The 27,293-nt window shown below is 52.7% G+C and overlaps 2 long non-coding RNA genes and 1 other non-coding gene across 6 annotated transcripts; 2 read left to right on the plus strand and 1 right to left on the minus strand.

Annotated features, from left to right (window-relative positions):
- Positions 1-27,293, plus strand: LOC105293389. Of its 4 annotated transcripts, none has more exons than XR_002780854.1 (6): positions 1-307; positions 452-573; positions 1,962-2,221; positions 2,594-12,692; positions 23,062-23,847; positions 24,555-27,293. It is a non-coding gene; the product is annotated as an uncharacterized LOC105293389 (long non-coding RNA). The 4 variants fall into 4 exon arrangements; XR_002780853.1 differs by having other exon boundaries at positions 23,576-23,847; XR_002780855.1 differs by having other exon boundaries at positions 23,576-23,816.
- On the plus strand, positions 610-797 carry LOC111741085. The gene has a single exon (XR_002780868.1).
- Positions 14,604-21,763, minus strand: LOC105293391. The gene is made up of 2 exons (XR_895984.2): positions 19,987-21,763; positions 14,604-19,305 (listed from the first exon to the last, which is right to left on the minus strand). It is a non-coding gene; the product is annotated as an uncharacterized LOC105293391 (long non-coding RNA).

Raw genomic sequence — 27,293 nt, forward strand, 5'->3', positions numbered from 1 at the left:
TGCACTTCCGTTTCGGCCGGGCGTGAGAAGGATGTGGAGACGCGAGCGCCTTGGGATCCGAGGGGGGCTGCCCCCTCGGCTCCGGCTGGTCCCCGGTCCTTGGGCGGGTGGGCGACGCGGGCCTTTCGCTGCCACCCGCTCTAGCCTGCGGCCTCGGGCCATTCCCCGAGGTGGTAACGAAGCTCCGCCGGGAACGGGAGGCCCCTCCGCGGGGCCCGGGACTTTGGGGACCGCTGCCCGCATAGCAGCTGGGGCTCGGACGGAGAAGGCAGAGGGAACTTGAACCGACGCCGGCACTGAAGTTGAGGTGAGCGGTCGTGGGAGGCGCTGCAGCGGGCAGGAAAGCCTGGGGTCCCCAGCCGGGCAGCCAGCGCGGGTTTCCGGGAGCGTGTGATTGTCGAATGAGACTTGCCGTCCTAGAGCACGTGGTATTATTCCTCTCTTTCCCCAGGGTTTTTCTCGGAAAAGGAGATCTCTTCGGCCCCCGACCGTTGGTTGAAGGCCTGCAACGAACGATTTCCCCCTGCTCACCGTGATAGACCCTTCGGAGTGACCTCGGTTGTGGGGATCCAGGTATGTCAGGCACGGACGCTAAGTGTCCGGAGGCCGGCGGTCTGGGGAAAGGCTCCTGTGTTGTTGAACCCGCCCAGTTGTGGGTGCAGCCTTGTACCAGGCAGCCCTACCCTGACCTAAAGTAAATTCCCAGGAGATGTTTTTTCCTGGGGTTTGAATTTGCAGTAACAGGTGTGAACATTCTAGCAGCAGTTTGATGATCATGTATGATACTGCAAACAGGACCTGATGCTCAAAGACGAAAGCCACTGCAGTCAGTACCAGTGAGCAGTGGTTTTCCAAAAAATCTGTGAACGGTGTTGATTTAATAAACGTTTAGTGATGCCTTGGCCCGGCGCCACGCTAAGTTTTGGGGACAGAGATGAACAAAACAGCGGTGGCCCTGACTGTCAGCTAGCTCCAGCCGGTTGGGGAGACGAGATTACGTGAGCACACCACAGGGCCGCACGGAGTGCTCTGAGCGACAGCGTAGCTCTGCGAGAACACATCACAGGGAGCCCGATGGGGACAGGAAGGCACTCCCGGGGACAGGGTCCTTGAGCTGGGCTCTGAGGGAGAGTGGCAGTTCGATGGGAAGGCCAAGGGCCGGGGTCATGGTAAGTGTGGCTAGCGGAGGGACCGAAAGAAGGCCAACAGAAAGCAGGGTGGAGAACCGTTTGGAGTGAAGCAGAAGAGGTGGTGACGGGCCAGGCCGTGCAGAGCCCGCGGCTCGTGTGGGCACGCTGGTCCCTCCTAAGAATGCTGGAGGTCGTTACGGGATTTGAACTGGAGGAGAACGTGCTAGAATCTGCCGTTTTCAAAGAACGCTGTACAGAGCAGTCCTGTCCCGCAGACCTTTTTGCGGTGATGGAAGGGGTCTGTATCTGTGCTATCTGGTAGCGGAAGGTCCCGGTCCGTGGCCTGTTAGGAACCGGGCCACACAGCAGGAGGTGAGCGGCGGACTAGCGAGCAAAGCTTCGTCTGTATCTGCAGCCGCTTCCTCAGCGCCAGCATCACCGCCTCGGCTCCACCTCAGAGCGCCAGGTTCTCATAGGACATTGGTCCCTGGTGCCAAAAAGGTCGGGGACCGCTGCAGTAGAGCAGCTATAAGCCACGTGTGAGCACTTGCCGTGTGGCTGGTGCAGCTGAAGAACTGGCTTTTTAAACTGATTTTACATGTGATGGCGCCGTGTTGGGTGGGGCAGCCTAGACTGTGTTGAGGGAGCGGTGGCAGTTTTGCCGGAATCAGGACACACGGGTGTCTTTGTGCGTCTCCTGCGGCTCCTCCCTTCCTGCTTAGAGGCTGAGCTGGATTTCGCTCTGGGGAGAATCCTCATGTTGACCCCTCCAGAAGGCGCACACGTGGACACTGCTCATGGGACGTTTAATTTTTATTTTTTTGGCTGTAGGTTAGCCTGCTCCTCGAGAAGCAGCATCTAAGTACCTACGGTGGTCAGAGCACTGGCTGCTTTTCGAATGGAGTGGCCCCGGCGTCAGGGGCTTAGAACCTACAGAGGTAGACGGCTGTGAATGCTATGGAATGACAGGGAGGAGCGTTGTCCATGGGACCCATCAGGATGTGACCCTGTAAAGGCTGTTTCCAGCTGGCGAAACATGTGACAAAAGGCAGGAAGCACGAAAGTGCTTGAGAGGACGTGAGGAACTCGAGGTGAGGACAAATTGAAGAAATACATGGAAGGGGAGAAAAGTGTGAGGTTGGTGTTGGGTGACGGGTTTTTGTCAGAGTTCAGGTTTAACGTGGCTTTGTTACAGACCCAGGTGCGGGTACACAGGTTATAGCCTGGAGAGAGGTGACCTAGGACGTCACCGGCCTTGAAGTAGGGTGGGCCTGGCCCCTAGACTTGGAAGGGGGAGGGGCTGATAGAAGCCGGTTCTCGACCAGACACTTCCACATCCGTTCTGGGTGGAAGGGAGAGTGTGGATTTCGGAGGCTGTTTATGGCACTGACAGTTTTAAATTCTTCGAATGTTCAGACTTGCTCAGGTGGAGTGAAAACTCACAAGGCGTGTTCTCTTTGCAGGCGGGTTTCCTGGAAGATGTGTGTGTGCTGGACGACAGTCTGCCGAGTTCCTTCCTGCCCACTTCTCTGTGCCTGAAATGTAATTGTTCTGTTTTAGGGCCCTCCTGCTTTGTTTGTTGGGTTTAATCCATAAGCACATAGTTCTTGAATGGCGACCTGCTTAAGACCCTGTTTTGAGTGGATATAAATAAAAGGAGTCAGACCCCAAAGGAAACTGTACGCTTTATGCTTTCTGTGCCCAGTGATGGCTTGTCCAAGTGTCACCTCTGTCTCTGAGACGCACAGTGGCAGTGCTGTTTGAAAAGTGTCTTACAGGCCACCCGCTGTCCTCTATCGCAAGTGTGAGCGTTTGAGACACCGCTTATCCTTGAGCAGGCACTGTCAAGAAATGGGGACACAGGGAGGTGACGATTGGCTTGATCCGGCTGGCAGGTGGGTGGCGGTCACCTCGTTCAGAAGGAGCACTTCACTCTGGATGGAATTTGCCAGCAAATGACTGCTGACCTCAGGAATGGGCACTGGTAGCTGCCGGGCACTGCCCACCTCTGCCCTCACCCATAGTCCTCCTCCCGTACCGACCGCTTCCGCCAGCACCTGGGACCACACTGCGCCGAGGGCACCGCCAGCCTTCTGCACGGATGAGCAGCTCTGTGCCTTGGGGATGTAGTACGTGGCTATCAGCGCTCACGTACCCTTTGGTCTCCCTGTACCCGTAACTTAGTCCCCAGGGTGCTATTTGCAGCAGAAAGGTGCCTGCCTGCTCCCAAGGTGAGCGTGGGGCCTCAGCAGCCCTGACCCAACGGTTCTCAGTGGCACAGAACCGCCAGCCCCAGGCACGCACATCGTACAGTGCTTGGGGACTCTGGCGGGACTGGGTTAGTGGGTCCATCTTCACGGCAGAGACTTCTCCCAAGTTCCACTGTCATCTAAATGTTTTGCTATCTATTGTTGTGAAATAAGGAAAACCCAACCTGTGTTTTTAGCTGTCGCATTGGTGGTGGGTCTACACACAGTACAATCATCTGACACTTCGTGCTGTGGTCGGAGCGTTAACAGATACGCACGTTTTTACGTGGTGTGGACAGGTTCTCTTGGACTTCAGACCTAGAATTGCCAGGGGCTAGGTACTTGCCTATCGTCCTTGCTCGTTATCTGTGTTTCGGGGTATACCTGGTGAACTTCTTGACTTAATGGCTTCTTGCCCAACCCTCATCTTGTCCAGCTCAGCTCCCCAGCGGGCCTGGCCCCCGAGTGCCTGCTGACACCAAGACTGATTCCAGTGCTGCCGGGTGGCCCAGTGATCGAAACTCCAGGTGCAGAAGGCGGAGGCCCATGGGAGGCTTCAGGAGCACAGGTGGCCGAGAAAGCGCCGCCTCAGCACTGATGGGATGCGGGTGGGGAGATCCACAGGCCACGGCCCAGAGGAAGCGCGGGCTGTCGGATCCCAGCTCCACCTCCAGCCTCAGGCCATGGCCCTGTTTACCTGGGTTTCTTTGGTAAACGGAACAACAGTGATGACAGTGACTCCTGCCAGGCGGGCACCGATGAGGGTTCAGGGAGCAGTCGCGTAAGGCGTTCAGGAACCCCTGAGGCCTGGGGGCCCTCGCCCTGAGTGACCTGCGTTTCCTCTCCTCATTCGCACAGTGTTTCCAGCAGTGCACTTCTGGGGTGCCGCCCTGGGGGGCAGTTCCGGGGTCCCCGGTGCTGTTTACCGTAGGAAGGTGCCTGCCGGCTCCCAAGGTGACCGTACAGCCTCAGAGCCCAGGCGGGGCTTTCCGCGGCCTCGTGGCCTTGTCACCCTTTTGGTTTTCACGTGCGGGCCCCTTGCAGGGGTGTACAGCCCAGGAGTTCCTGGCCCTTGTCCTCAGAGGAGGTGCAGCGATGGCCCAAAGGAAATACTGTGTTAAGACTGGCGAATCCTGGGGCGAGCTGTGCGTTCGGTGTTTCTGGAATAAATTTGGATGCGTGGTCGCCTTGTTCTCCTGTGGTCTTTTTCTCGAGTGTAGACGTCCACTTCCTCCTGGTGGCTGCGGGCGGGGCCCGTCCCCCGGTCGAGCAGCTGTGGAGTCCCGTGTCTGCAGACCTGGGGAGCTGGGCCCCTCTGGGGCGGCGGGCGAATCAGAGGCATTAGATGCTGGGCCCCTCGGAGCTGTAACACCATTTTTCTAGCGTGGAAAATGATGGCTCACGTGCAGTTCCTCCTGAGAGCTGCTTGCGGGTTTGCCTTCCTCTGCTTTCTCATTGGCTCTGACGCCAGGGAGGGTGCCAGAGCGTCCCCACTGGGTCGCTGTGGGACTCGTTAGGGCTGAAGAGCCTGCGGAGAACAGGGACGTGAGGATGAGAAGAGCGATTATGCTAAGGCGGGTGGCGGGGCTGAGATATGTCATCTCCCGGGAGCCCCCGCACCCCAGGCTGTCCCCATGGCATTGCACTCCTGGCCTGGTCCTGGCCTGGTCCCGTCTGTGCTGCCCTCATGTGGGGTCTTAACTTAGACCCTCCAGCCCTTTTCCCCGGGGCCACACCCCAGCACATGCAGTGTGCTGGGCTCCTTCGTAGCTGATGGGAGGGACGCCCAGAACCCATGGGAGGCGTCTCGTGAGAAAGTTTCCTGTGGCCAATGTCCCTAAGTGTGGCTCCTGGGATGATCCTCAGCTGTCTCCTGCGTGGTCGTTCAGTCCCACCTCCTTCGTGGGGCTGCCCCAGCTGGCCTGGGTGTGGCAACAGCAGTTCGGGTTCCGCAAAGACTACTTACTCAGAGTAGGCTGCTTTGTGTCGTGGGCGGGCCTTAGCGCTTAGATTTGTCCCCTGGATCGTGGAAGGGGTGAGGCACACAGGAGTCTAGTCCGTCAGAGAGCTGCTACTTCCAGTAGCAATGGGGGATGGTGAAACGTGTGGTCTCTAAGAAGGTAATTTTTTTAAATAAAAATCACTCTGACACAAAAGTCCTGTAGCAGAAAACTCAAAAATCAAACTAAGGAATAGAGCAAGCCAAGACGTTGGACTCTGTCCACTAGAGGGTGCAATCGCACACCAGACTGTATTCTCTTTCGTAACTTGGTACCTTTTCTTTCTTTTTTTTTTTTTTAGTAATTTAGCCAGGACCTGTTTCATCGGAAAGTTACGCAGAAGCTTAACGTGGAGGGTTGGGCTCTTAGGAATCTGCCGCTGCCCCAGTTGCATGCAGTCCCTGGGGAGTGTTTACTGCGTCATGGACCAGCCGAACCAAGTGCGGTCATGGGACAGGCAGGGCCAGGCACACGGTGCCTGGGGCTGAGCGCACACTCTGATGTAGCCATCCGTCCAGAGTCACTCCCGGTGACAGCAGGTGGTTTTGCTCCCTGCGTAAAGCTCTCTTACAGTAAGGAATTCGCTGTGACACATTCCAGGATTTGAAGTCCCGGACAATGTGTGAAGGGTTTAGAAGCATCCGTAGCTCATACTTAACATCGAAAGGTACTCCTCGAGACCCACCAAAGGTGGTTCAACGCCAGCGCGGTTTAGATTGCTGATTGTCGTCCATTAGAAACGTGCCGCTGAGTTGGAAAAGTTACAACTCTGCAAGTGTAATTCTGGCCGAGGTTCTCGTCTGTGAAGCTGCTTGGCGGCTTTCCGCAGAGTAGAGAGGTGCCGACTCGCACACTCACTGCGGACCGCACCAGGCTTCCAGTCCAGGGGTGGGGAGACAGGAAGGAAATCACTGGGGCAGTGGGATCACGTGACAAGTGTGCGAAGGTGGGGGTACGGGCCAGTATGGAGAGCAGGGCGGAGTTTGCAGTTTTAGGGAGCGTAGTCAGGAAAGGCCCAGAATCCCAAGGTCATGTCACAGCCTGGAAGAGCATCCAAGGCCAAGGGAACAGCCAGTGTGAAGGCAGCCAGTGCAACCAGCACGATGGAGCGTGAACAAGGGGTTCGTGAGGAGGTCGGAGGGGACGGGGGCCAGGTCTGGCAGCGCCTTGTCGGGAAGTGCGACCTTTACAGTGAGCAGTGTCGGGAGCTCACGTTTCCTCCTCATTTTTCGGGACCGTTTCTTCCCCTAACAGTGGCTTGCGTTGGCAGTGGTTCCTGTCTGCGTGTAGGGAGGCTGTGCGTGCCCTTGGCGGCTTTAGGGGGCTGACTCTCGGCTCTGTTGAACTCTGCGGTGTCCTGAGAGGAGTGACATGGAAAAACACATTTGGGTGTGACAGGTAGTTCCTGGGACAGCCGACCTCGTGCCCTTCACCTTGTAGGCGAAGCCACAGACGGCCGAGCGTCTTCCTGCCTGGGTGGCAAGGACCTTGGCCCCCGAGTGCTCGTTCTCGCCTCCATCATAAACTCACCCACTGTTCGTGTCGCTGCCCGTTTGCACCTGGTAGGAGCTGTGTACTTGTTTCTCCAACAAAGAGTAGATGTGTTTTATTTATCGTTATTTAAATTACTATCAGGAGGACTCCAAAATGTACATTCTCCTATAATCTCTGCAAGGTAGAACCCTGTTTTGGTGTTTAAAACAATTATTCATTCTGATATTTTTCCGTAGATCAATTATGCAACTACAGCAGGAAACTAGTTCCTTCATTGCGAAGTTAAAGTGGTGCTGAGTAAGTTTGGAAGGTCACGTGTCCCTCAGGCCCGTCCGCCGTGCAGTTGTGTAATGGTTATGCAATGTCGCTCAGGAACTCTGCCGCCATCAGCGAAACGTTTAGAATACGGTACGGAATTTAAATATGCCTCAGCCTTTCTTTGAAAGACACATTCCTTGTTAACAGAACCGAGACTCGGGTTTTAATACTGACTTCCACTAGAGGCTCTGTGAGCCACATCGCATGGGTGCCTGCTGTCCCCGGCAGGGACATGGACATTTAGTGTCACACTCCTGACATGTGTTCGGGCGAAGCTCCCGTAAACCCCCTCCGTGAGTGCGCCATCCTCGTTCCAGGTCGCTTCACCCCTCTTCACCCCTCTGAAAGGCGATGGGAGCGGACGAGATGTCAGGGCTCAAAACTGGCTTCCTCTGGCCGTTTTAACTGTGCGTAAACACTGCTTGGTTTGTTTTTTTCCCCGAAAGTAATAATGCACGAGTTTTAAAAGTTCAGAGGATTAAGAGGCTGATACCCCACAGCAGTTCCTGGCCCCCCGCCTGCCCCCCACTTCCTGTAGTGCTCCCCACAAGCAGCTGGGGGGCTGCGGGTGGCTCCTCCAAGTTCATGTGTCGCCCACTTCTGAAGAGCGTGTGTGACCTCCGCCCCTTGACTTCCCTTCTGGTGAATTCCAGCCGGGCGCTCCCCTCCCCCCGCTTCCCCATCCGCGCTGTCCCTGTGCCACCGTCCTGGGTCGTTTCTGCTCAAGCCGCCCTCAGCGTTCGTTACCAGAACTGCCCACGACCTGGTCACAGCGGCTGCCTTTCCGTCCCGCTGCCCCCGCGTGTCGTACTGTTTCTCTGGCTGAGGTTCGCCGTGTCTGAAGCTTGCGCCGCCTCCCGCGTGTCCCGGAGGCGTCAGCACACCCTCACCCACGGTCCCCCACCCTGGGTGGTCTCCGTCCGACTCTGTCGCAGACCAGCGGAGACTTCTCAGTGTAGTTAGGCGTCTGTTAAAGTTTTGCTCCAATCTCGTACGCTAGGGGAGGGGCCCCAGGAGGCCCGTTCAGAATCTCGTTTTGGGGAAGGGGCGTCCTGTAGGAAAACATGGAGGTTGGATCGTGGCCACTAGGCTGAACAAGGAGAAACGCTGGGCAGAGGACCTGCCAGTCAGCTGCCAGGTAAGTCACTGTTTTTCCAGAAAACTCCTTACGCATATCAGGGTGACATCTCGCCCCAGGAGGAGATCATGAAGTATAGCAGGCACAAACCCGATTTAGGCCACGTTTTTATTTTCTAGTCTGTATCCGACGTGGTCAGGAAGGCCCATCCTGATGCTTTTGACTCTCAGAACGTAAAGGAAGGTGCGCTCATCCAGTGCTCCCCACACGACTGCACACAGGGCCCCTGGGTCTGCCACGCCGGCGCGGGGCGGCAGGTCTGGGGAGGCCGGGGACTCTGCGTTGTCCTCCAGCGCTCAGCTGGTGCCGGTGCTCCCGTCTGGGGACCACACTCTGAGGCCTGAAGGGGACGCCGTCCACCCTCAGCTGCAGCTTAGTTATGTGACACTGCCTGCTCCTTACTAGGGTGTGGACTTGTCCGGAAGAGGGGTCTCTCCCAGGTGGTGACCCCACCTGGGGAGGGGAGCTGTGAAGTCAAACCCTTTGCGAGGCTCCGCTTTTAGGCAGATAAGGGGAGTTCAGAAAACACACCACAATAGAAACTCCCGTTCTGGAACCCTCCACTGGACTGCCTTTTCATCTCAGAATCAAGGAGATCACCCCCACCCCCCCCGACCCCTGCTCCCAAGGAAGGAGAGATTGGAGTGACTCAGGCCTGCCCTGGAGCCAGGACAGAGTGTGCTCCAGCCTCCGCCGCCATCCTGGCCCGTGACGCCTGGCCGCCCCGTGAACGCCGTGTCCCGCCAGCGGTCCTGGGTCCCACTGTGCACAGGAGCGGCGGCTCGTGCCTCACCCGCAGGCGCTCACATATCCCCCAGGCCGCAGTTCACCACCAGGGAGTCAGCCGATTATGTAGTGGAGGAGAACAGTGGCTCTCTCTGGAGCTCTAATGACTTCAGGTCCTGGGGTGGGATGAGGACTCATTTATTCAGCCCCCCGAGCCGAAGACCCACAGGGAGCAAAGATGCCGAAAAAAACCGCCTTCCACCGAAGGACCACTTAACCCACTGGACGCAGCTCAGCGCTTCGCTTGACCTCATTGACTCAGAACGAGTTTCTGAGGCTGAGATCATTTTTTTAACTTTACAGGTAGAGGGCCAGGGCACAGGGACAGTCACTGCCAGAGACCCACAGCTAGTGACTGCTGGGATTGGGACGTGGGCCATACCTAACTCTCAGCCACTAAAAGTGAAAAAGCATCTCATTCAGCTAACAAAGCTTTTAAGCTAACAAAACATAAAAACATTAAAGTGTTTTAAGTACAAAGTTTATATTTCCATTCCCTGTTATGCCAGTTAATGAAGACAAGAGAGAGAAAGGGACATTGACAGAGGCCAGAGAGAGAAGAGAAACAGCTGCCAACCAGACCAGAGCCTCCCCGAGGCCCGCACGGAGGTCGCGAGGGTCGGTGGTGACCTCTCACTGAGGGGCCTGGACGAGTCTCAGTGACTTAAAGGTGCTGTTTTTGACTTTCTTGCTACCCACGTGTTGTGGTTATTGTACAGTGTTTTTAAAGATTTTACACGTGTGAGCGGTTGAGTTTTCAAGCTTAACTTTGGAGCATTCCAGCTCTGTCAGCGACACCTAAAAGTCCCTTTGACAAAGAATCTTTGCTGATAGGCTTCATGCCACAGTCTCTGAATGTGACAATTTGGGGTTCACATCATTGTTTTCAGTTCCCTTCACCCCACACACTCCCACTTGCATGCACACACAGGGAAATGAAATAAAACAGGGCCAGCTTCAGAAGATTATTGTAGAGTATTGTCATTTCATGTTCCAAGTGATTTTTCAAACCGTGGTCATCCCAAGAAGAAAATTCTGGTGACACGGATGGATGTTTAGTTAGATTTTTAACTGCCTCCCTCTGTCAGAGTTACCTGACACTACCTGTTCAAAGGTATTTTCTACTCTCTGTAGCATTTAGTTTTTATACCTGGCATTGGAAGCAGATACTGTTCCCCGTATTCTAAAAGTGACAAAATGACCATAAGTACCCAGTACCTACTGTTAAAGGACAAAATTCGGCAGCGTAAATTTGAAGGTCCGATGGGCTTTGTCACGCTATTCATGAATGGAGCAGCACCCCCCCCCCCGTATCCCCCAGCACCTGAGGGGAGCGCCAGGGGTTGTACCTAAGGAAGGTTTCATCGGCAGAGGGTAGGGAAGGGACTTGTTAGCAAAAGAAAAGAATTATTTTTAGGCCAGCTCCTCTATTGGGGGGCAGGAAACGGCAGGGTTCTTATCCGGCAGATCACCTCATTAGTACTGGTCAGGAAATTCCAGGTTGGTTGGTTTAAAATTCCACTCCTGGGAGGGGCTGCCACCGCGTGAGGTTAGTTACTGAGTTTGGGTTCCATGACATGGCTTAGCGAAAGCGACTGTGTTTCAGCCTGTTCCTTGTCTTACCACTGATTTCCAGCCATCAGAGTCCCCAGTTCCACTGCCGTTCCCAGGCCCTTACCCACTACCTTAACTAAGTGCATAAAATGCCGATGTCCTGACGTGCGGCGTCGTGACTCATCGTGATTTGTCGGCTCGTGGATATTTTCCTTGGAAGACCCTGTGCTGCCGCTGCGTGCTTCCTGCGCAGACTACTTCGGCTCTGCCTCGCGTCACGTCACCCGGAGTCCAGGAGTGGACTTCTTTCCTTGGTTTTTGCCCAGGAACAGCCTTTATCTTCCGAGGAATGCACGAGAGGACTTCCTGTCCGGGAACATGGAGCCCTGAGCCAGGCTTGCCCGCCGCAGTAATTAGACCCATGGACTGAGCGCCCAGAGGAAATACCCTTTAGTTGGCAGACTGTGGGGAGAGGAAGTGGCCTGTGTCTCGGAACTATGAGGGACACAATTGTTCCAGTGGGAGACAGTCCTCGATCACCCTCCAGAGCCTTGGTCTTGCAGCCATCAGTTATGGAAGTGGCTCCAGGAACAGCCACTTGCCCCTGGTGCTGACAGCGCGTGGGGGGCCAGCCAGGAGGCTGTGCGTGCCTGGACCCTCACCGCAGGCAGCCCTTCGCCTTCCCAGAGCGAGGCCGGATGCACCTTTGATATTTAATGCTCAAAATTAGCCCCAAAGGGAAGCAACCAGAGATAAAAAGGGGAAATTGATTAAACGAGTTACGGTTCAGGGGAAGGAGCTTATCACATTTTGATGAATGAGGGGAAAAAAAACAGGTTTCAACATACTGGATGCTTTCATTTCTACAAAGTCCAAAAACAGGCAAAAGGAGTTCTATTGTGACGGATAAGAAAACTGGTTATTTGGGGGGTGGGACATGGGTGGGGCAGGAGTAAGGGAGCTTTGGGGACAGCTACTTATCTTAATCCACAGGGTGATCATTGGGTGTCTGCATATGTAAAAACACCTAAAGTGTGCGCTTTTTACTATGTGTAAATTATACTTCAATAAAAAAGAGAACATTGCGTATCTACTGTATGACTTCACTTTCAGAGTTCATGAACAGGGAAGCTAGGCTATGATGTGGGTGTCAGGCGGGGTTTCCCTTTGGGGAGGGATGACAGGGAATAGGCTAAGGGGACTTCTGGGGGCAGTTGTATCAGAGTTCTTGATACAACTCTGCTTGATAGAACTCACACGGGGCACTCTGCGGCAGTCCAGCCGTATGCTGGATTCATGATTTCCTGTTTGGATGCTATGCTTCGGTAAGAGACTATTTAAAATATTACATACAGTATGATCCTGGATTTTTGGTTGAAAATATATATGCAAGGAAAAAGAACAGGAAAGGCATCGTATCAGTTTCCTGTGGCCGCTGTAAGAAAATACCACAGACTTAGTGGCCTAAAAATACAGTCTACCAGCCAGGACAGTCCTGAGCAGCTGAGCGTGTGCCTGACCCCTTAACGTCCCAAAAGATGGATTAAAAAGCACGTAAGCCTCCAGCCTGCCGTCACCACCCTCGGAAGTTCTTCCGCTCCTTTGAGACACGCAGCGTGATCTTAGCCAGGAAAACAGCATTTCTGCTTAAACTTTTAATTGAACTTTAAAGTTTAAATTTTGAAATAGAAGGATGCTTTACTATGGCATTTAAAAAATATGTGAAACCAACGAGTTACGTTTTGGGAAGGAGGCGTGGGCACCTCGCCAGGATACTTGCCCAGCGGGGTTTCCTGGTCACCTGCCCGGTGTGTCAGGCAGCGCTGCTCTGCCCGCGGCCACGGCGTGAGGGACTAGTGCTGGCTTCTTCCATCTCGTCCCCTCGCCTTCCCTGCCAGCCCTCCTCTTGGGCACTTTCTGGGTCACAAACTGAACGTACCCCAAAATACATCTGCTGCAGCAGACTGGTTAAGGAATGAGCCAGAAGGAAAAGATCTTCCAGGTGCAAGACATGCCAGCCAAGGTGAGCCTGTTCTCTGCTCCCTCACCCCTGAAATACTGCGGGGGCCGAGGTTGTGACTGTCTTTGCGACAAATAACAATTCAGAAATGAAGATCCTAGGGCCTCCTCTGTGCTTCCCACGAGGGCAGCAGAGTTAAACACGAGACAGATTTGTTGCTGTATTTTTACTTTATGCTGTGGTTGCTCCTAACTGCTAAAAACACAACCTCTTATCTTATTGGTAGGCCTGAAATACTCCCAGGAACATGTCTCCTGGTCCCGGGAGAGAGACCCTGGCTGCTACATGTGGGTGCAAATAAAATCCGCAAAGGTCGCCCTAGGGGGGCAGGAGACGTGCGTGTCAGCGGGCCACGTCCACCTTAGGCAAGATCTTACGGCACCGTCGATGTGGCCACCTGAATATCTGTGATAAGTGACATTATCATAGCAATCCTAGGAGCCACTCCCTTCCCGCCACCCCACCTCATAATTCGAAAGTCGAGCACCAACTGCAGACAAACCGTAGAGCCGCGGCGGCAGCGTCTGGAGGCCGCCGCCATGAACACAGAGGAGCAGGTGTCCCTCAGTTTCTGCGGCAGAGCCGTTTCCTTGTTTTAGTCATTTACTTTAATCATTTACTTCAGAAAACTGCCCCTTTCCAGCTCCTTCCTGCATCTGGCCAATACCAGTTGTAAATAAACAGGAAAATACAAATGTGGGTGTTTTACACTGGGCAGAGCGTGTGTGCATCTATCCGTGTGGCTTGTCTAAAGCTCCAAGTCCCCTGGGTTGGCCTGTGGCAGCTAAGCCTGGGCTGGGGTGTTTCATTAGTGACCCCATTTGTTTCAGGCCCTTTTGAGGATCAGACTTGTTCTCGGCTGTGTGGGTGGGGAGGGGTTTTGGGGCCTTCATTCTGGGTGGCGACAGCCCTTTGCTGCTGCTGGCCACCTCTGAGAAAAGGGACATTGTCAGCTCTGATTACCCTGCCTGTTGCAATCAAAGCAGCATGTTCTCTTCCTTCTCAATACCCAGAAAACAAAACCTTGTTTCCTAAATAAAAAAGGAACAAGGTTGGCGTTGGGGGAGGTCGTGGGCGATGTTTTCCAAGTCTCTGAGCGTCCTCGGCAGAACAGGGCAGAACAGGACAGGACAGAACCCTTAGGTTGAAAACCCCCTCTACCAGGGCCTGTTTGGAAGTTGGTTCCTTGTGTGGTCAAGGAGAATGAAAAAGTTTTGACTCGTACGTATTTTTAAGCCCTGCAACACTTCGCATGGATGTAAGATGCATTTTGGGGGCTCCCCGCTGGAGAGAATTGGTGTGCCTGAGGGACTCCTGTATGAGGCAGAGTCTGATGAGCGCTGCAGTAACCGTGTGAGCAAATCTGGGCCAAGAACCAACGGAAGGAGTGACCTTGGCCTCCGGCTGAGTGTACACAGAGGGACTGGGCCATGAGGGATGGGGCGGGATCCCGGAGGGCAGAGACTGGGAAGGAGAAGGCCTTCCAGGTGAAGGGGCCTCAAAGTCCTCGAGAGGGCCACGGGGAGAGGCGTGTGCTTTCGTGGCAGCGAGTCAGAAGCAGTGTGATGGACCCGGTTTTCAGCCCTTGCCCTCTGGGGCCCAGTAAAACTAAAACCTATGTTATCACTGCTTCCGCCTTGTGTTCACAAGCTGAGAACTAGCATAAAGTGTCTAAAAAGTCAGGGTTTGGTAGACGGGTGAAGGGGGTCAAATATAGGGGGGTCAGGAGGTGAAGTGGGTAAAGGGGATCAGATACATGGTAGCTGAAGGAAACTGGATTTTGGGTGGTAAACACACAATAGAATATACAGATGTCAAATGATAATGTACACCTGAAAGTTACATAATTGTATTAACCAATGTTACCCCAATAAACTTAATTTTTTAAAAAAGTTTAAAAAATCAGGGTTTTGATTTAGAATTCGAAGGGACATTTTTATCTGTAACACCACATGCAGACGATCTTGGAATTCCACAGACTTCTGTGCCGCCACCTCTCATTTCTTGAAAGATCTACCCGGCAGGTACTCGGTAGCTGACTGTAAAATTCTTCACCCCGCTTCACCCGCCGCTGCGGATAAAAGCGGGGGCTGGGCTGCATGTTGGGGGAATTTGGGGACTGATTCCAGACCAATACCCCATATTTTCACAACTAAATCTTCAGCATCCTTTTCACTTGCTGTATCTGTTATTCTGGGTCCGCTGAGTGCCATCTACTTCCCAGCTTCCAGTCTTTATTCTCCGCAGTAAAGGCTGCCGAAGTAATCTGTATGCGAAGGCACATTTTGGGTGCTTGCAGGAATCCAACCAGCATCTTTGCAAAAGACTGGCATTTTTAAAAGCCCTAATAAGCCTTTCTCACCGGCTGAATGAGTGTTTTGACAGCCTAATGATGATCGATGCGTTCTATAGCTTTTAGATAGAGCTGGTGAATTATTGAATGCCTTCACAGATCAAGCCCTAGATGAGAATTTTCCCTGTGGAGTTGGTCCGTCACCAACAAATTGTTCAAGAAAACCCAGCCCCCTCTTGGCCCTGGCCATCTCCCGTAGGAAGAAGTATTCAGCAGGGCTGAGGGATTTAAAAAGTCCTGTATTATAGCAGACTTCGGGGGAAAGGGTTTGGTTTGGGGGCGTCAGATCTTTGAGACGACCTGCAGACTATCACCCAGCCCTTCCCTCTCACTCTCTTCACTCTGGACGAGCATCTGTGTAGGGTGGCGGTGGGCCTGGGGAAGATCTAGCATGGTGAGAAGACCCTCAACACAAGACCAGCCTGACAGGTGGCCTGGCCCCCTGCACAAGCCTGGCACTGAACTTCTCGGAACCTACGACTAGAAGCTTTGGAGGCCGCAGCGGGGCGAGCATTGCATCTTGGTCAGTGTCAGGATCAACTGGATGTGGAAGTAATTTGACTTTTCCAGGCTGGGCATCCCCAGTAGGCCAACAGGTTCGCCTGGCTCAGGTTGGTCACCCCGGAGCCACAGCAGCTGGGGGTCTGGCTGCTCAGAGCCCTTGAGGGAGCGGGGGTGGGGGGGAGGTGGTACACAGCAGACAGAAGGGTTTGGGAAAGTGGCTTCCCCCTAGTCCTTCAGCCTGAAGCCCCTTGTACGTGGGCATGCCCTCAGGGGTCCACACCTACAAAGAGCCTTTGTCCCCCACCTCGTCCTCGAGGATTACAAACCAGCGATCTTAAAATTCATCACCCAACGAGATCACTTCTGAGAGTGAAAGGGAGTGTTTTTAATAATTACCTTGACCCGATAGACATAAACCGAAACTGTCTCGGGCCAGCCGGCATGTCTGTCACCCTAATTAGAAGGGATGGAGAAGGAAAGGAATGTGACTCATTAATGAGGCCTATTACTCTCCACCCATAGAAGACTGTCCTTTGAGCCCCACACATCTCCAGTGACAATTTCTGTTATGTAATACACAGTCTGGGCGCCACCAAGACCAAAGGTAACAAAGGACAGAGCGTTTCCAGCGGCCGGTCCAGGAATGCCATCGAACCCAAGGAGAGCCCTGGCCCCAGCCAGAGAGGATCATGCTTTCCTAGGTCAAGGTTATAATTATGCAGCACGGAAGCCTTCTTCCTGCAATTGTTCTAATGGGCGTGCAGGCACACACGCGGGCGGCACACCAAGGAGCTGCTGTCTATACTTAGCTGCCATTAGCGTCACCTCAGTGCAGCATCCTCATCTTATGAGGCAGGGAACAAGCTTTGACTGGCAAGGTGATCCCAGGGGGCTTAGAACGGGAACAAAATAACTAGTACCTTCCAGTAAAATCATCCCACCACCTCCAGCAAGATGAAAGTAGCTCTGGCTTTGCTGTCATCCTAAGTGGGTCCCAAGGGGTAGCTGAACATCCGGGAAAATGAGCCTCTGCCACCACCGACCAGAGAAGGAACACAGTCTAGAAGCTCACGAGGCCACCGTTCCTTAGGAGTTTTGGGTGGATCAGGCCTTTGTCCCACCCTGGACCAAGGGCCTGCTTCATCCAGGAGCTGAGAGGACGAGTCTCAAGTCACCGCAGTCGCTGGAGGAAAAGCTCGTAGTGGGGCTGGCGTCCCTGTGAGAGAGCGGACTGGGATGTTGTCAAGGGCGCCAGGCGGCCAGCGGGGCGAGAGGCAGCATTGATCTGCATATGTATAGGATGCCGTGGTAGGTATTCCATGAACTCAGTGCCGGGTGACTGCAAAGCGTCACCCGCAGTCGCAGGTAACTAATACCGTCCTCATCCATTCGAAGTGGCCTGCGGCCTGGCATGTCTGGAGAGGCCCTTGTACTCCAGCAGTTCATAGCATACCTGTACTGTGTGTGTGTGTGTGTGTGATCCCGGGTCACACACCCCGACCTATGCTCGCACCTCCTGGCTCCCTCACTCCTGTGCAAGGGCCGTGACGACTAGAAAAGTGAGACCCTGTACAGCTACGTTCAGACTCCGTGCTGGGGAAAAGGCAGCAGCTTCGAGAAGCACAGGGACAACTTCAGGCGTCTGACTGTTGCAGGCGGCACTGCCCCTCAGTTGCCTTTGCTGACAATATTTTCCTTTATCGTCCAGAAAACAATTTCAGCGCCTTTGTTACATTACCCGAGAGCCAACCAGTTGGAAATTAGAGTTAACAAGCATGGGGAAGAAAAGGTTTTCCACGACCTTCGTAGGGTCCCTTGCTGGGTCCGAGAAACTGACAAGGATGGATGAACAGGAGAAAAATCTACAAATTGGTTTAATCCAAGCTTTATGTGACATGGAGCCTTCATAAGGAGAAGAAGACCCAAAGACGCGGTTAAACCTGAGTGTTTCGCGCTGGGCTTGGTGGAGGGCGACAGTCGTGGGGGAACCGAGGGGTAGGGAGTAGGAGCCAAGCGCGGTCCGCGGGGCACTGAGCAAGGCCCGTTGGAGCTCTCCCGGGTGACTTTGTCTTCAGAGAGAAGGGCGCTCCTCTCCCCTGGGCGTAGGGAGCGTTCCGTGACCTGTTTCAGGGAACGAAGGGGGAAGGTGGTCTTCTTAGGTGCCATATTTTGGGGGTAGTGTGCCCTGAACCGCACCCCAAGCATCTTCGTGAACGTGACACGTGAAGGACGTGTTAATCATGTGCCCCTGGCAACGGGTCGCTAGTCACCTGCCTCTCCTCTCACGTCTGAGCTCAGCTGGGGACAACCGTCTCGTGGACCAGGACAGAGGGACGTGACTTCGGAGTACTTCGGAGCACGCATCCTTGGCCTGCTCCCCACCCGTAACCTGAGGCTGCCCCCGAGGCTTTGAACCTCCTCTCCACGTTCCGACCGTAGTCAGATTTCCAGATCGTAGGTGTCCCCTTACTGGCGTAGAAACAGAAAACCTGCCAGGCTCAGGTGTGTGATTTAGATTCAATTAATCACATGTTCCTGCAGGGGACCTTGACTCAGCACTGGCTTCTGTGGAGACAGAGGCAGGGAACAGGGCGTCGTTTTGTTGGCATGGAGGATGGCAGCGGGAGCTCGGTTCTGGACACGGGAGCCAAGGCAGCAGCATCCCGACTTGGCAGCTTCCTGATGCTGGTGAGGTGGCGGCTCCCTCTGCAAGCTGGGTCTTCACTTCCAGTCCCTGGAAGGCTGCCGAGGGCCTGCGTTTCCGCTCCGGCAATTCTCTGAGCTCCGGCCCTTCAGAAACCCGCTTCGAGCTAGTTTGAATGAGCTGGACTGGATCCTGTTGTCCACACCTAAGAACCCTCGGCTAATACAGATGGAGCAAGGACAGCAGGCGGTGGGCCGAAGGGTCGGCCAGGAGGTGGTAGGAGAGTCCAGAAAGAAATATGAGGAGTTGGCCAATAATTTTAATAACGACTACCGTTTATTGAGGGTGTTCTATGTGCATTATCGATAAGCCTTCCCACAACTCTGTTAGCCATTATTATTCCCATTTTACGGATGAGGAAATAGGCTCAGAGTGGTTAAGGGGGTCTGCTCCAGGCCACACAGCCTTCAACAGTGAATCAGGAATTGGACCCCCACGCTTCGTGCTCGGCGCTTGGCCAGCCCTGTCTGCAGTGGGAGTGGGGACCCCCCCTCCCCGTGCCTCCCGGCGTTCCATTCTCAGAGGCCAGACATCCAGCTGGTCTGAGTCGCACTGCACTTTACCTGCTTACGGGCTCAGAAGGTTATGTGGCCGTTCTCTATCAGCCGGGAGTGGCCCATATATTAGAAACACTGGCAGAGTGGGGGAAGTTCTCAGAACAGGTGACCGACTGCACGGAGGCCACCACTGCGGGAGATGGGGTCACAGGAGCCATTCACTGTCTGCATTCAACAGTTGTGCCATTTGAATTTTTTTTTACAAGAAGCAAGTGCATTACTTATGTAATGATCCATCACAATTAGCACCACCGCGTTGGCGGTTTAAGAATGCAAAATCGACAAAACACATGTTGGGGCGATTCTTGGACGGTGGGATTATAGGCGATTCTCATGTTGTTCTTTACGCATCTCTGCATTTAAACATGTTTCTAAAACAAGCGTGTGGCTCAGCTTGCTTTCAGTGACAAGGAACAGAAAGTCCTTCTTCAAAGTGGATTACACAATGAGGATGTTGGCGAGCTCACGTGACTGCAAGTCCAGCACAGAAGGAGGGCCCTAGGCGTGTTGGAGACAGAGATATCATTAAGACCCGGTCTGCTTCTTCCGTCTCTCCTCTCTGTGGCCCCAGCACCAACACCCTGCCCCTGCCCCTGCCCCGACCTGTCGAAGCCTGGCTCCCCTCGAGGGCACCCCACGGATGCGGCAGTCTCAGAGCTCGTAGTAGGCACAACGCTGTCCAGACACAGACACAGGTGCCTTCTTTCTTGGTGTCTTATTTTTCAGAGTGCAGGGATCTTTCTAGAAACCCCTGGCCACCTTCCCTGTGGGTCTGAATCAGTCATAAATCAGTCTCCAGGAGGAGGGATGCCCGAGACACCTGGTCTACCCGCTAGGGCCAGGGCAGCGTCCAGCTCTCCTCGGAGCCCCAGAGTGTGGCAGAAAGTGGGGCAGGGCCTTGGGACGGACAGCGTGGAGAAATGGATGCCATGCACGCGGTCCGCTATGGCATATATTATTCTATCATTTAAAAAATTACATTGATTTTTTAAAAAATTGAAAATGACCCTTCTTGTGGGTAGAACTGCAGTTGGGGGTTTTGATGGGAGCTGTGCTGAGCTCTGTGTATAAAACCTCCTTGCTCTTAATGAAAAACAATCATGGCCTCAGCAGGAACAAAATCTGTCCTGTTTCTGCTTCTTTTATCTCTGGGAACATCGGGAACCTAATGGGTCTCACCTGGCAGCCATGGGGCCTGGATTTCTTCAGAAGTGTCTGTCACGTGGGTCACAGGAACTGACCGGGGCTCCATGTCTTGGCTAATAAAGTCCTTTCTTAAGCTGTCACGGCTCAAAATTAAGTTCTGTCCTTAGCCGTGAGGAGTGCTAAGCTTCCATCAGACTTCTTAAACATTAAGGGCTTGGCCAAGACGAACGCGGCGGTCTCGACGGTGACTCGGATGTCAGCATTGCGAACCTGGAGGGGGGGGACACCACTTGGACGCACCTGGGTTTTCTGGAGTCTGGAAATGTTCTCAGCTTTCCTTTCGGGGAGCTCTAGCCCACTGCGGGGGAATCATTGGCTCCTTTGAGCTTGTCCAGTTAGTTGCTTAACTGTTCAAGGCCAGGGATGCAGATACGAAGACGGTGGAAGCAGCGCCTTCCATCAGAGAATACCCTCCACTTCGTATCGAGATGCAAACTGACCCCGCAGCGTTTGCTGCTGGGACGTAAGCATAAGTGAATTTAAAGAAAAAGCAAAACAAAACCCACCACTTCGTTATTTTCACCAAGTCAAAGGTATCTTTAGCTTACTGTTCTAAAACGTGAAGTTGATCCCTGGCTTTTGAATTTACAGGGTTTTCTTCTTCTCCACTATGTCATGCGCTAGGCACTCAGGAACTTTAATATTCTGACTCAGAACAATAAACGGATGGAAGAATAAATGGACCATTACAAAGTCATACAGGTTATTGCCACTTGCTATTTAAAGAATTTACGAGTCAAGCCAGTCCAACCTCTCCACAGGGGCCACGTGGAAATATTTTATGGCGAGATATGTTCTTGGTTTGTCCGCTCAGCAAAATGTTCCTGAATGCACGACACCTACGTTTATCAGGTGCTCACACACGAACAGGTGGACACCACCTGGGCGTTCCACACGCCTTACGTGCTTATGAGTGAGCGTTTCACCATGACTCCTGAACATGCAAATCTTGAAAATGGCGAATTGGGAGAAAGAACATAAAAGCAGAAAACTGTGAGTTACGCAGAGAGAAGTTAATGCAATAGAAACACTCCCATGAACGTCGGAGTCCAAAAGTTTTAGGTTCAGGGTCTCTGCCCTGGAAGTCACTTCCCCTGTGTTCTTTGGGGTCCCCATCTATAAAATGGGCTCCTATGAGGATCAGCGATGATGCATGTCAAGTGCCCGGTGCCAGGCCTGGTACAGTTCGTGGGCAACACAGGAAGCTGTGTTTAACGGTAACGAAATTAAATCGGGCACCATGTTTCAATGTCGCGTGAAGAGAGAGGCACTGTCAACTGGCTCCACAGTCCTGAATTCTCTGTAGGGATTGGAAAACCAGGTCTCCTTGTGCCTCGGTTTCCCTGAGCATGGAAAAACGGGTTTCCAGAAGTCTCCCCTGAGCTGCCACGAGGCTGGTCCCAAGAGGAGCCTTCTGTGTGCTGATCAGGTCCCATGAGTCCGGCTCCCCCAGGTGCACGTGACAAACCTTTGAGCAAGGCTAGCCTGACACAAAGGCCACCCTTGGCTACCAGGGACAATAGTGTCTTTGTCCTCAGGCCCTTCCGGAGCCCGGGGCTGCCAAGCGGACGGCAGCCTGCCCTGCTCTTCCTTCCGCCTCACTTTCCTTAGGAGCCACAGTGTTTGCGGGGGTCAGGCAGGAGCGTGCGCCTTTGGGGTCCTGGGGCCCCAGCCTGTGGGTTGCAGCTCCTTCTTCCCTATGTCATGCTGAAACGGTGGTCGCCAGTGAAATCGCGAGCAGGAGTGTGCCCCCTTCCCTCCAACGGGGCCCCAGCCTGTGGGTTGCAGCTCCTTCTTCCCTATGTCATGCTGAAACGGTGGTCGCCAGTGAAATCGCGAGCAGGAGTGTGCCCCCTTCCCTCCAACGGAGATTGTTTTCTAACCAACTGTAGAGGGTGGAATGGCGGCCCCCCAAAAGATGAGTCTAAGTGACCCCGGGTGGCTGTGGATATGCCCTCATTCAGATGGGTCTCTGCAGTTGTAGATAAGTTGAGATCTTGGTGGCTTTAGGTTGGGTGTCCTTACAGAGAAAGGAGAGAGAGGTTTGGCACAGAGACACAGGGAAGGAAGCAGATGCAGGGGACACCTGGAGCCCCCAGAAACTGGAAGAGGCGGGAAGGCTCCTCCCTCCCCTAGAACGTCAGGAAGGAGCGTGGCTCCGCCAACCCCATGATTCCACCTCCGGAACCGTGGGAGAATACATTTCCGTTGTCTTAAGCCCTCCAGTTTACGGGGGTCTGTTATGGCGGCCCCAGGAAACCCAGGGTGCGTGCTCCTGAGCCTACGTGTAACACATCTCCTCTACCTGCCATGTAAAGTTCAAAGGTGTGCCTCACGTCCCCGGGGGCGTGCAGGAGGGTCATGTTGGCTCTTGGTTTTGCCTCAGAGTGGTTGAGCAGCTCTGGGGAGCAGTGGAACCCCTGCCGATGTCCTGGAGGCAGCTGCAGGTCACACCTTGGCACGAGACCAGGACCCAACAGAGGCCACCGTGGGAGGCAGGGCTGGCAGGCATGGTCTCTCCTAGGGTCAGTTATGCTTTCACATGTCAGCACTTTAGAAACGAGTGAGCTTTCTGAACTCGGAGGGTGGCAGTGACCGTTGTGTCCAGCTAAGTGAGACGATCGTCTCTGTGTGTTTCCTGACCCCTCCACGTAGGACCCTGTGTCGCTCATAGCTACGGCAGGTGGTTTGCCGAGAAAGACCCCCACATTTTTTCAGTAGTCTATGCTTACGGCCATTCAGGTGAGGACTGGTCATTTGGCCAACACTCTTCCTATTATTTTGCTGTTTAGGGGAAATTTAACATGGGGAAGGACTTATCTAAATAAATAGACGATGATGCTGGTAACCAATCAGAGAGGTAGGCTGGATAGTAATCTATGCTTGCCGTACATTCTGGAAGCACTTACACAGAGCCTAACCATTTACAAAGTGTTTCCACAAACATTTGCCTACCTAAGCTTAACAACCCTGTGAGATAAATGTTTTCTGACACCAAATCTTATCAATATCCAATTTAAAACAAATGTTTTGTTGTTCCTTTGGAAGAGAGAAGTCCTAAAAGCTGCTTCCGGCTACTAAGGTGACTTCCTCGGGCACACAGGCCCTGTCGAGGTGGGAAGAGGGTGAGAGATGGACTTTTCAGCGAGGTGTGAAATGAGCAGATTTGTGATTCTCAAAGGGAGGTCACAGAACATTCTGGAGGCAGAGCTATAGGATGCCTGGCTGTGACAGGATGAACCCCTAATAAGGAGTTGAACTGAAACACTCCCCGCTTCATGGTCAAAAACTTTGGGGGGTGAGAGGAAATGTCAGGGTCTTTCAGCCAAGTCAAGGAGAAATGGGGGAGCTCCAGGCTCTAATGATCCGTCTGTCTCTCTCCTGTCTGGTCAGTCTCTGCCCACGGAGGCCAAGCGCAGGACGACTTTCTCTTCCATATTTACCACTGGGAAAACTGCTTTGCCCATTGGATTAGAGCTCTCTGCTTCTCATTCCTCACCTGATCCCCCCTTGCCACGTGGCTTTTAGTTTGTCCCTCGTTAGCGCTTCATCCCTTTTACAGGTCTACCCTACCTCCAGCTTGTGCAGCTGGCAGCGGAGCAGCCTGGGGACATGTTCCTGACTTGCTAACCTACGTCCAGATCGACCTTGGACACTGACACACAGCTGCCTCGTAGGAGAAGCGCGGACTCTATTTGGTGAAACAAACCAGAAAGAAGTGTGATTGGATCGGCTGTTTTTACTCCTCCCCGCCAGAAGCCGAAAGGCCTCGGGTCATCCTTGGCCGTCCCAGATCTCCTCGGGTGAGCGCCGTGCTTCCCAGGGCATGTCGCAGTAAGTCCCCACTTAATCCAGGCTGCTTTCCTAGGCTCGACGTCCTAGCTTGGTGACACGGGACAGAACGGAGGAGGGAGAGCATCGCCCCTAAGGGCACTTTGGCTCAGTCCACGGGACGGAGGGGCATGTTCGATGCACTCAGAATAAAGGCCTAACCTAAGACTCATCACTTTAACCCAATCAATATTCAGTATTTAACAGGGTTCTGGAAAATCTGCGGTAGCTAGAAGAAAATGAGTCCATATGGTCCCAGGTCCCAAGTAACTTACAATGGGAGAGACAGACCTGATCCTTTTACAGTCTCATTTAAGGAATTATGTCTCATAATGGCAGTGCCAAAGGCAGAGGCATATAGAAAAAGAAGAGGCGAAAGACAGGCTTGGGCGGGGGGCGGAGGGAGGGTGCTACAGAACTTAACAGGCCGCGTTTGCACTGTTCACTGTCCTACGCCGTGGGCTGAGCGCCTTGAAGTAAAATCTGCTTTCATATAGCGTATCTTCCTACACTCCTGTGCTTAATACGGTGTCTGAATGAATTAAGGGACTGGATAATTGTTTGCTGAGCTAACGAAGGAATGAATAAATGAACAGATAAAGTGGAGATGAAAATAAAAGCATTCTGGACGAAGGAAGCTGGGAACGAGATTTCTAGAAGGCCTAGGGTGGCAGGCTTTGAAGCTTAAACTTATTTCTGTCATCGTGTAGTTTTCGAGCAAAGGAGTGAGGAGTTTGAAGAGGATTCTGCCAGCAACGTGAAGCGTGCCCTGGACGGGGGAAGATTTGGGGGCAGAGAAATTCAGATATGGGGAGCTTCGCCTCTCCAGACGGAGTGAAATATTTTAAAAATATCTAAGGCCGGGTGATAACTTTTGCAGATCTGGCTTCTTGGCCCGAAGTGTTCCCAGGTTGGGAATGGTGCCGTGGTACCAGCTCAGGGCCACTGGCTGACTGCCAGAGCTCAGTTAGGAAATTGTGCCTGTAGGGTAACCTACATTTTCCGTAATTTCCCTGCTGGAAACTTCGCCAGATGGCCTATGTCAGGAGAATCTGTCGTGCCCTGCAAGGCTGTCTTTTACTCTTCGTCACCAAATGAGAAAGTAGTGTCTTCCTGACGTGTCCCTGACTGACCAAAGTGTGAAGCACAAGGGCCAGGGTGGATAGGGCCACCGAAGAGTCCAGAGAGTAAGAAGTAAGGGCCTCCCGGCACAGCCTTAGATGCTTAACTGACCCTGACGCTTCGTGAAGTTCAAAGGCATGGTTCAGACCGATCTCCTGTTTCTTTCGCTGCCGTGGGGAAAACGTTGGGCCGAAATTTCGGCTAAGACTATCGCTTGCCTCCTGAAGTCTTTCCTTCAAGGACCCCCTGTCCTCTTAGTGTCACCGACTTCCCACGCTTTCCTCGAGATGACTCCTAATATTGCACTAAGGGCTGTGAAGAACGTGTGGCCAGAGGGGCCAGTAATAGTGTCCCCAGCTTGGGTTAGCCCTGTTGGGGAAGATGTATCAGTGCCCAGGCAGGCGTGAGCGAGCCGTTGATATCGCATCCCGATGTCAGCCAGAGGCGGACACGTGCAACGGCAGCTTCAGAATCAGGCTCCAACAGGGACTCAGCTGAGCAGCCCGAAGGAACCAGCGTCTTGCTGTGGATGCCAGGACTTAGGAATCCTCGGTCTCCATCCCTAGGCCACCTGATATGTGTGGACTTTACGTAACACCCGTCGAGGCTTCTATCCACCGAGTGAGATGCGACCACAGACAGGTGAAATGTAAATGCTCGTCAAGCTAGGGGCTCATTCAAGGTGTTTCTGAGAGGTCTGTAGAGAGAGTCTGTCTGAGGAAGGCAGCAGGTGTGCCGTTGAAGGCAAGGGCAGCAGTGTCCTCTCTGCTGTCCCACCATCCCGCCCTGTCCTCTGATTGTCATACACACATCACTTCCAAGGAGGCATCCTTCAAGGAAGGACATTTGATCCTTTTCATCCTTTCTTCCTACTTGCTGGCTGGAGGTGGAGGACATTGGAATAATGGCCAAGCAGCACGACAGAAGGGACCTATGTCTCCGATGACGAGAGGTGAGACCACCTGCATCCACATCGCTTAGCCATCAGGACTGAGATCTAAGACCTCCTGTGTTAACATGACTTACTATTTATCTAGGAAACTCTTGTTTGGGAAGATAAGACTGTAAACCAATAAATAACTTTACTGTTCGCTTCAGGGAATTCATAAAGAATAATTTCTGGCTCATCTTGGCAAACAGTCTCCTTCTCAGGATGACAGATTGTTCACCTGGGCAAACAGTTCATTTATCAAATAACTATTTACTCATCCAGGCTCGAATCTTCAAGACTTGTGTCCGCTGGGCCTAAGCTACTACATCACAAACCTGGCCCGGTTCTTCTTAGATCTCAGCCTTGAGATACCCACCTTGAACGCTGAGCAGAGACTTTCACACCCTGAAGGCTCCGCCTGGACCTCCTCCTACCAACATGCCAGTGACTTGGGGCTGGCTCTGGTCAAGGTGCTCTCGCCTACTGCAGCGGCTTTAATCATTTCAGCTTTGGTTCATCACAGCTTTTTTTCTGGTGGTCTTCTGGAAGAGTCGACAGTGGACAACGACCATGGGGGCGTCGTACCGGCCCTGGACTTCATCCACATGAGAGGGATAGGACACTTTTATCATGACACTTTTACTTTGGGGTTTTGGTCACTGGCGGCCAAACCTGATCCCAGGACGCTTCTCTCCTGCCCCCTCCATCCCTCACTCGCCTTTATGCCCTACACAGCGTGTGACACATACTAAGAGGTCTGTTGCACACGTTAAAAGGAAGAGAACTCGATCTTTTGCTTTAACTCAGTACTTTCTTGCAGATTTTGGACACCTGCCAATACAATTGTTTAAAAACAATCAAACATATCATAATATGTATCTAAACAAGTGCTGTTTCCTTCAAATTATTCACCTTGGAAATCTGTTCATGTATCTTGGTGATATTACTATTGCTTGAGACATATTCGAAAACCTCTTTTGCAATTACATCTTGATTTGCCATCCTCAGTGGTGACAATCATTTTCTGTGTGTGATCAATGTTTTATTATGGATACTTTCAAATATAAACATAAGCGGTCAGAATAATAAAATGCACAATTATCAACTTAGGCTCAATTTTATTTCATCTAGGCCCTTACTCTTCCCTTTCTCCATCTGCATTATTTTGAAGCCAATCCAGACATCACATTATTTCACCCAAAAATATTTTAGCTGTCCTAAAAGATAAAGCTTCTTCAAAAAATATTAGACATAATGCTGTTATATCACCTAAAAAATTAATAGTAATTTCAATTAATATCATTATGTGCTCAGTGTTTAAACTTCACCGTTTGATGAAAAAAATTACTATTTTATTTGTTAGAATCGAAATAGAAATAAAGTTCATATATTGCAA

The sequence above is a fragment of the Pteropus vampyrus genome, unplaced genomic scaffold (genome assembly GCF_000151845.1).
Source record: "Pteropus vampyrus isolate Shadow unplaced genomic scaffold, Pvam_2.0 Scaffold72, whole genome shotgun sequence".
Taxonomy (NCBI): Eukaryota; Metazoa; Chordata; class Mammalia; order Chiroptera; family Pteropodidae; genus Pteropus; species Pteropus vampyrus.